The 9973-nt window shown below is 48.1% G+C and overlaps 1 long non-coding RNA gene across 1 annotated transcript in view; it reads right to left on the bottom strand.

Annotated features, from left to right (window-relative positions):
• Positions 1-6884: 6884 nt before the first annotated feature.
• Positions 6885-9973, bottom strand: part of LOC129668122 (uncharacterized) — a 4564-nt gene continuing 1475 nt past the window's right edge. Inside the window, exon 2 of the long non-coding RNA XR_008718873.1 lies at positions 6885-7513. This is a non-coding gene — a long non-coding RNA (uncharacterized LOC129668122). The remainder of the gene's footprint in view (positions 7514-9973) is intronic.

The raw sequence follows: 9973 nt of genomic DNA, 5'->3' as shown, positions 1-9973 counted from the left end.
TTCGGGTCCTCCCCCCAATCCCCCCCTCCCCCATCACAGCAGCACCCCTGGAACCGGTAGTTTAGGCTTCTGCCTTTTTCAAATTTTTCTCTCCTTAGCCCCGCCCCCAGCTAGCTCTTGAAAGGGCTCCTGTTCTGTCAGCCATAATGACATCTGCTGGCCGACACAGGAAGTCGTAAATCTGCAGGTCCCCTCTCAACCAGGCCTTGTTAATGCTGTCATTTATCACAGGGGCTGGGTGCCATCTCTGGAGGGCCGAGCGCAGGGGAGTCCATTTTCTCCCGTCGCCCTTTCCCAAGAGAGCAACCCTTTCCAAAGCAGATACTCTTTCATTTAGGGTCTGCAGACCTACACGTCAGGCAGATGTAAACCCGGCATCAAGGAAAAGCTCTTGGGAGGAAGCCACGATGACAGGCAACAATAGGCTGGCCTGATGAAGGACTGGGGCAGTCCTACCGAAGCTCTGCCCTTCCTCATTTTCAACAGGCCCTGACTGCTGCTGCTGCTGCTGCTGTGAGAACATAGGGGGAGTCAGACCTTCTGCTGGCTCTGCTTCTCTGCAGCTGTCAGGGAGAGAGGAGCCAGGGGGAATTGAAAGAAGAGTGGACTCACACGCTTAGTTCTGAACCAGCGCTGCTAATTTCTCAGCCTTACCGTGTCCTCAGCCTTAGTGCAGAACCTCCACCTATGCAGGGTGAATCCTTGCGGTTTTTTTTAGCCAATGTGGGGGTCCCCGGTTCTGCCAGCATCCACTATCAGAGCTTGCTAGAGGTGCAGCCGCTCAGACGGTCTGCAGTCCGACTTAATCCCCAGTCATTTTGTATTTTAGTATGTTAGCGCTGTCCTGTGGATTGAACCCAGTGCCTCCAATGTGTTCGGCAAGCGACTACCACCGGACAGCCTCCCCAGCCATTTTTCACGTTTTATCTTGAGGCAGAGTTCCACTAAATCGCTCCGTCTGGCCTAGAGCCTGAACTGTAGGCCAAACAGGGCTTGAACTTCCAATCCCCCTGCCTCAGCTTCCTGAGCAGATGCTGCTAAATACTTGAACTACCAGGTCGAGCTCAAAGTTGCATTTTAAAATGGAGCCTGCTGTCTTCTGTGCACATCCTGCTCGGCAGGCTGGAACTCCTGCTGGCACCTTCACCTTAGCCCCCTGGCATGTGAGCAGGTCAGGCTCTACGTGGGGTCCTTGCCTGTTTCTGGCAGCATGCTAAACAACACTTGTGATCCTGGCCCATTAGAAACCATCAGTGTGGCCTGTGAAGGCATAACAGCCCCAGGTCCCCAGAGTCCCTGAGTGTACTCCTGGAACAAATTCATCCCTTATGTGCCCTCACCCCAAAACTACCAAGTGCAGCCTTCTGACCTGGAGGGTCAGTGTCACCAGGGAGCTGGTTGGAAATCAGTGTTTCCTGACCCCAGCGCAGGTGCACTAAACAAAGCAATAGCCCTGTGGTTACTTCTGGGAGTGTGTTCAAAGGCCTCGGATAACTCTTGGGCTGGAGAACACCAACAGAGAAACAGTGCTTTTGGTGACAAAAAGCCTGTGGGGACCCAAGAGCTCACACACCAGGAGGGTTTGAATCCAGGCTGCTTCTTTTTTTTTTTTTTTTTTTTTTTTTTTTTTTTTTAAATACAAGGTCTCAGGAAGACTAGGCTAGCCTTGAATCCATCTGTGGCCCAGGATAACTGTGACCTGTCTGCCTCCACCTCCTGAGTGCTGGAATTCCAAGCCTGTACCACCACCTGCTTTATATGGCGTTAGGGATGGAATCCAGGGCCGCCCATGTGGCAGGCAAGCATTCTGCCAACAGATACAGTCCCAGCCCAGGGAACTCAGGCTTCCACATTTGTTCTCTCTGTTGGCTTGGTGATGTCACTCAATCTTTCTGTGACTCAGTTTCCTCAAATATAGAATGGAGGCCACAGTAGCCCTGAGCATGATCAATTGTCTCTAAAGCCGAGTGTATTTTTATGCTACGGCGATGGAAATGGCACTTGTTACCATGTGCCTGTCACTCGTGACTGTCACCATGGTTATGGGATCACTCTTATCACCAGCCTGTCCTGTGTTTAATTGTCAGGCTCCTCAGAGGCCAGGCAGGTTCCTGCCTCATGCTGTGTCCTCAGCAGGCAGCCTGGCCTGATGAACACTCCTGGATAATGAAGACGCTTTCTCGATGGACAAACGAGTGGGGTCCACAGGCCAGTCCTCCTTCACTGGCTTGAACTGATGCTCTATCAGCTGGGGCCATTCTTCATGGGCCTCCCACCTTCTGGGATTTACGTTTGCAGATTGGAAATGTAGCTAAAGTGAGTTTATCTCTCGATGTGACTCTGAGTGGACCTAGCATAGATAAGCCAGGCGCTCTGCAAACAATGAACAATGCACAAATACTTATAGGCGGAGATAGAGTTCTGTGGGAAAGCGCTTGTCTCGCATGCATGAAGACCTGGGTTTCAGTCTAAAATCAACAGAGGCCTGCAAGTCAGTCAAAAGCCTGAGTATACAGGATTGCTTCCAATGCACCAGGCAGCATATAGGTAGAAAACATGTGCTCCCAGGACCCTCCCTAAGCCCTTAACAATCCAATGGTCTAATTATCACATTTCACACATGAGGATTCTAATCACTTTCCCCCCACAAATTAAACAACAATGCCCAATTATAAGCAGCCAAGTATGTTTAAATCTGACCTCCCAGTGATCCTGTGTCCTGAGACGTGGGGGGGCAATACCAATTTTGAGCATTCTACACCTGCCTCGTGCATGAGGACTTCCATATAAGTGTCAGAGTGCACGCCTTAATTTTTTCCAAAAGCTGGAGTTGCAGTACGAAAGCGTGCTGCTCCACAGCAGTGCAAGTATAGAGAGGAGGGAAGGGTCTTCTGTCTCCACAGAGGCAAGTCCTGGGGCAGAAAAGAGATCAACCAAACCCAAGAATCGAAAGATTTAGAAGCAGGGGATAAATACTTCATTATAAAAGCCAGCCCTGGATAAGAGTGGAGCCAGCAAAGGTACGGCAGAAGTCTGAACGCTGGAGGTACATGTCACAGACATCTACTAGAGGCCCACCATGTGCCTGGCAGTTAGAACTGCTGTCGTAAGTGGCCCGCATCCTGCCATTGCCCTCCTGAGGGGCACAAGCTGAGAGATTCCTCTCCAGGTGATGCCATTTCTTTAATATGAGTAGAACGAGCACAGGCCAGTACCGATGGCCCTCAAGCCTACATGGTGAAGGTAGGAACAAGATCATAGCTGGACAACTGGGTTGATAAATACCCCAGCTCTCTTGTCCTTAAAGAGTGACTACTGGAAAGTTGTGGTCCGTACAGTCTCCCAATTCCCCCAGCTCTTCTCCAGGACCCCAGTCTCTTTCTCCCCTGCGCTGGTACTCACTCATTTGCTTTCTCCCTCCCTGGAGACAGTTTTCTATCATCATTTCTCAAACACGCTATCTGCAAAGAAACCTTTAGTTCTAAGTCCCCAAACCTTTCTTTTGGGGAAATTAGACCAAGATACAAGCCTTACAGAAAGAGGGTTTAAGGCAGTCTTCCAGCTGTTCACTTACTTTAAGCTGGATTGCTTGGCCTCGTCAGTGGCCCAGCAGTGCCTAAGGAGAAAAGACAAGCTGTATTGTTGGGTGAAAAACGGCATTCAGGACAAGACACTTTGACATAATCCCAGCAAACAGTGAGGTAGAGTCTCACGAAATGTTAAGGACAATGGGATGCTTAATGCCCTAATCATAACAGATAAGACATGCTGTGGATAAGACAGAAAGGTGTTCTCAGAGAGAATTATATCATTCTCTATTTGCTTCGAGACATTGAGGGGCACCATTGCGCACATGGTCCTAATGAGTGCTGGGAGTGTGGCGCTTAGAGCACACTTGACGCGGCATAAACTGCACTGGTACCTGGGACTCACAAAGGCTGCCCATCACAAGCTGCCAAGCGGCGCCCATCCTTACAGTCACTTAGTGTCTCTCTGTGGCTAATGAACTCCAGCAATGGGCGGGTGAGCCAGAGCCCTGGTCTGGATTCCTCGGCATCAGCAGCAAAACACTGTCACCCGCTCTAAGCAACCAACTCCAACGCAGAAACGTGACATGAAATGTCACAGCTCCCTGTGCCTGGCCTGTCCACTCAGCAGCCATCCTGTTTAAGACATACATAATGCTTAACTGTGGTTGTAAAAAGCCCCACACTTATTGAATCACAAGAGTTTAAAACAAACCAACCAACAAACAAACAAAAACCCCAAGAACTTGGGAGATTTTCTTCTTAGAAGCAAGCCTGCATAATCCCAGACTTTACTGTCAACTTTCCCTCGTCTTATTTACTTTATTTTATTTTTTTAGTTTTGTGGTACTGAGAATTGGTCCGAGAGCCTACATGCTAGGCAGGTGTAATCTCACTGTAACCCCATCCCCTTGGGGGTTGTTCATTGTTTGTTTTGAGATGAAGTCTCACTGGATGACCCAGGCTGGCCTTGAACACTCACTCTGTGGCTCAGACTGGCCTTGGATTTGTGTTACAGGTTGTGCCACCATTGTGCCACCATTGTACCAGCTATCATCACTTGAGCAAAGGACCTCTAATGGAGTAGGTGTTTTCAGTACATACATGAACAGATTAGCATTTGTGAGCTCTCTGACAGGGCTGCTTCTTTGTAATGGAGCTGTCTCTCCTCCTTGCAGCGTCTCTGCTTCCCTCTCCCTACCTGGGTCTGTACACCTTCGCACAGACAGCTATGTCCTTTATTCTCTGAAGTCCAGAGACCCTTGTCACTTCAGGCTCCTGTTTCTGGTTGGCTTTCCCTAGACCTCAGTGTAACAGCTACCTCTTCAGAAACACTGTCTGTCCCCCTGACCCTGGTATGAGACATGATCCAGCTATATCCTCAATCCATCACACCACTTTTTCCTTCCTGTCCTCTGTCCAGGGTCTTCTTAGTCTACTGTCCCACACAGCATGAATCTGTATAGGTAACATAGGAAGGAGAAAAATAACTAGAGATTTCCAACCTGATGTTTTCACAAGATAGTACTGGATGAGGGATCTTGGTGAGCTAAAGGACATAAGAAAAAAAGGCAATGAATTATAGCCTGTTGACTGCCGAATTTAGTCACATATTGAAAGTACCAGGAAGCTTTACAAAGGTGTGACTGGATTTCATCCTTAGAGGCTGATGCATGGCTCTGGGGTATGCTATTTGTTTTTGCTTTTGTTTTTAAATTACTAAGCTGATTATAATATGCAGCAAAGTTTGAGGATATTGTTTCTTTGTGCTTTAGGCATATATATATATATATATATATATATATATATATATATATATATACAGAAATGCATAAATCAAAGTACAGAAAGAGTTAATTTCCTGAGACTGAACACTGTGATAACCAGAACACTAGTTAGAAATGTTGCCCCTGCACCACCTCCCCACCCCTACCAGGAACCTTCTATGCGCATGAGCCTTCTAACCATGGCCTTGACGTCCAAACACAAGTCAGTCTTCTCTGTTGCCTATTTCTATATGAGCAAAAGTTTGAATCCTGAGCTGTCCATTTAGGAAGTCTTTTGGAAGAGGTAGTATTTAAAGGAAGGAGATGAGGGTGGAAAGGGAGAATAAAAAGAGGGAAGGTGGCAATAGAGCAGCATCTGCTACAAAAAGAGGCAAGAAGAGATGCCGTAGACCGCAGTTGACTCCGCAGGGCATGTCAACTTGGCCAAAGTGTGCTGAGTGTGTCTTTCCTCGCCAGGACGCTTAACTACCATTTAGACATGATTCCACTTTTTTCTCCCTTACAGCCATACTGGACTGTGATTAGAGATCTCATGTAAGTCAAGCTCATTGTCTGTAGTAGGAGACAGATAATAAACAGCAAGGTACACGGTGAAGACATGAGGTAGAACACCAGTAACTTTTCCTTTCTGGAAATGTCAACATCACCCGTGTTTCTTGCTTTTCTTGTCCTTGTGACCAGAGGACATTTCAGGAAGGAAGGATTTCTTTGGGCTCCTTTTTTAAGGGACTTGGGTCATCGTGGTGGAGAAGGCATGGCCACATTCAGGGCAGTTGGAGTGGCTTCTGTCCCTGGAAGTGCGAATGAGTGGGAGACAAGTTGCACATATCTTGACAGATGAAGACACAGAGTGTCTGGGGCTAGAAGGGAGGCCAGGCCCTATAGTGACACTGTACATCAGCTAGTTATCCCATGCCCCCAAAGTTCCATGTTTTTCCCGAACAGCACCCCTACCTGCGGACCAAGGTGAAGCACAGGAGAGCATGGGGAACATCTTATACACAAACCATTAAAAAAAAAAAAATTTCAGACTTTACCATGTGTGTCTTCATCCAAACTATAAACACTAGTTCTTGTTCCTTAAATATATGAACTTTTTAGACTTCACTTTAAACATATACTTTAGATAACTACCGTAAATAAAGCACAGTGGTGCCTTTCACTGGCATAGAAGGCAATCCCGCATTAAATTCAGCAAATCAAACCATTCTGTGAAAGTTCAGCTTCCTCAGCCTCCCAGCCTGAATTCTGTAGCATCGGAGTTAAGAATGAAGTCATTGAGGTGGGGCCATCTTGAAGTATAAAGGCAGGAGTTTTAATCAACCAGAACACAGGTAAATGCCCGGTGGGCGTGGCAGCTCATCTGTAATTCTACTCGGAAGGAAGAAGCAGGACTTCCCCAGAGAAGGCTGACTGGCTACTGTGGCCCACGTTGGCAAGCTCTGTGCAGCATTGAGAGACGCTAGCTTAATGAATAAGCCACCAAGAAGGATTCCTGAGGTCACATACACCCATACATAGGTGAACATACACACACACCCATGCCCGCCAGACACAGACACGTGAAAAATAAATAAAAGGATAAATGTTTGCAGGTGTCAGGCCTAGAGGAGACACAGTATTAAACCACAACTTTCTCCAAATGAAAGAGGTTTGAAGGGGCGTACGTCCGCTTGTGTGATGCAGAATTGCACAGTGCTATGGTCGCACCACTCAGTGCCATCCGAGTACTCTTGCTTCTGCTTCCCACTGGTATTAACAGCACCTTCTTCACTGATGACTGAGCACAGTACTCTAGCAGTAACAACTAAAGAAAAAATACAACTCAATGAAAGAACATCCAGAAGCAAGGCCAGAAAGTACACACGGTGAGTGGAGTTATAAAGACTCTCCATTGATAAAAAAAAAAAAAAAAAAAAACAACCACCAAAGGCTGTAAAGGAGTAGAGGTGCCTGAGAAGGCAGGAAAGAACTGGGAGGATGGCTGAAGCCAGAGTCTTGAGTTTATTTGTTCCAAGACTGGGTTCCCCCAATCAGCTTCATTTTTTTGGTTTTGGGTGTTTTCGTTTTTGTTTCTGTCCTCTCGTATTTCCAATGTTGTTGCGATTGGGTTTTGGAGGTGCATCCTTGTGTGTGCCCCATTGCAGTTTGCTCTCCATCACCGACCGAGAGGAGCCATGGAAGGATCGGGAACAGGACCTGAAGGAGAAACCCCAGAAGAACGCTGCTTACTAGCTTGCCTCCTTTAGCTGGTTCAGCTGACTTTCATACACAGCTTGGGCTTGCATACCTAGGGATGGCACTGCCCATTGCAGCTGGGCCCTGCATCCATTAGCAATTAGGAAAGCACCCCACAGGCATTGCCACCGGCCAGTGTGATAGGAGCAGTTCTTCAAGTGAGGTTCTCTTCTCCCCGGTAACAATAGATCTGTGGTGAGGTTGACACCGGAGGCTAACTAGGACAGCATCCTAGCAGCCCCTACGCTTTAGGGCAGTACCTTGTACCCCTAGTGCATTCTGCAGAAGTTTGTCAAGTGATGCCTTGGGCATACTATGGATCCCAAGGCAAGAGGTTTCCAGAGAAGATGGAAAATTCACCTTACAGCCCACCCCCTCTCCCAAGCCTGTGCTTCCTGGGCGTGTGATTGCGGGGTGCTATACTCTACAATGAATTCAGAAGCCCAGGGCTTTCTATGTGTATTCTGGGAAACCATACTTAACACCTCTTTGCTAACATTGCCAACTATGATAACAACAGGCCTTCTCTGCCTCAGTTGCTGAAGAGCTAGGCTGGGGTGAGGTTAGGTGATCAGGGCTGACCTGGTGGTTTAGGCTGGGTGATGTAATTACTTGCCCTACCTGTGTGAGGCGGAGGCTTGCATGGGAATGTTGTAAATGACTAATTTGCACTTCGCAAACAGTGACAGTAACACCACTCTGTGGCCCATGGGTAGGGCTGGCTGAGCTACATGCCCTGTGGCCCAAAAGCACTGTTGCTGAAGACTGGACTGAACTTGTTGTAGCTGGTGCTTAATTGCCCGTGAGGAAGAGTCAAGGTGGCAGGAAGATGGGGCATGCAGGAGGCATCTGAGCTTTCATTGGTCAGGCCTCATTACCAGTGGATACATAGTGGGGAGGAGCAAGAGGCCAAGAGAGATTGTATCACAGTGGCCACGAGACCAACATGGTTCCTGGTGCCACTCAGTTGTGTGTAAGCATACTTTGCTTCTAAGGTCAGCAGCATTATCTTTGTCTGATGCCTGAAGGAAAAAAAAAAGATTCTGGGCAGAAGTTCTCAGACTAGAGTGAGCAGGTGGGTTTGAATGAAATACTGGAGTCTACTACTGGAATGCATCAACTCTGGAACCAGGTCCACACTGAACAAGGTTCCCATCTAGAAACTTCAAGGTGTTAGTCTCCAAGCAGGGAAAAAATTTGGCCCCAGAGGACACTGGGCAAGGTCTGTAAAATGTTTTGTCATCAGAGCAGAGAGGAGGGGTCTGGCATCTAGTGGCTGGGATGTTGCCAAGCAAGCATCTTGCACTGTGCTGGACCACACTCATCTCCAGCAGGCAGTATGTGGCCCAAAACGTTAACAGACCCAGAGCTGTAAAACCTGGTTCATGGTGCCAATGTGGATGTGTCTTGTAAGGGCATTTGGGGTGGAGAGCTAAGAGGCAGGGACTTCTGGTGTTATGCTAAGGGCATACCCAACTCCCTCCTTCCCCAAGGTTAGAACCTATCTTTGACTTGTCCCAGGCAGCCCCACTTGAGAACCATCCTTCCTCCTTCACACTCCAGATTTACCCCAGGCTTGCTGCCACAGGACTACCATCCCAGTCACGAGGGAGGCTGAGACAAGAAGATCCCAAGTTCAAAGACCTACCTCAGAATGACCCAAGATTTACATCCTTTTGCTGCCTGCCCACGTGTCACTGACTTTCTACCCCACTGAAAGGAGAGCTCCCTCGGGACGGGACAGGCTCTGTCTATTCACTGGTGGGTCTGCAAAGGTGCCTGCTACATTGTGGTACCCAGTGATGGAGTTCCAGCTAAGACGGACTATTGCGCGTGGAGTCCGCTTTCAGCCCCAGCGCACCAGTCAGTTTTCACCAGGCCAGGCCGCTCCGAAGTTGTGTTCTCAGCATGCTTCCTTTTCACTCATTGCACAACTCTTAAGGGTGGGGTGAGGAGGGGTGGAGCTGTATCTTTTGTGCTCGCCCACCACTGAGAGATAGAAGAAGACAAAAGAGGCCGCATCTCCCTAAAAAAACTTAGACTCCAGTGAGGTCTGAGGCGATCCTCCGAAGAAAGCACGATGCACAGCATCCACCCCCTTGATAAGCCCAGTGGGGGAAAATAAAACAGAGAAACGTGTACATCAAATTTTCAGCAAAGCGGACAGACCTCTGGGAAGTGACTGGACACCAGGGGTCTAGTTGTCCCAGAGGCTGTTCCCCTCCCTCTTCATAGACACCCACAATCGGGATTTACCCATTCCCTGTAGCTGCTGTGGCTGTAAAACAGTTACACAGTAGGTGCTCAATAAATACCAGCAGCAAAGGGAAGCAGAATGGACATTATGTAATTAGTCTGTCCAGGAGTCAGAAACTAAAAGAAAGAAAGAAAGAAAGAAAGAAAGAAAGAAAGAAAGGAAGG

Source organism: Psammomys obesus, unplaced genomic scaffold (genome assembly GCF_907164565.1).
Source record: "Psammomys obesus unplaced genomic scaffold, mPsaObe1.curated_primary_1811, whole genome shotgun sequence".
Lineage (NCBI taxonomy): Eukaryota > Metazoa > Chordata > Mammalia > Rodentia > Muridae > Psammomys > Psammomys obesus.
This window is presented reverse-complemented; position numbering and strand designations above follow the sequence as displayed.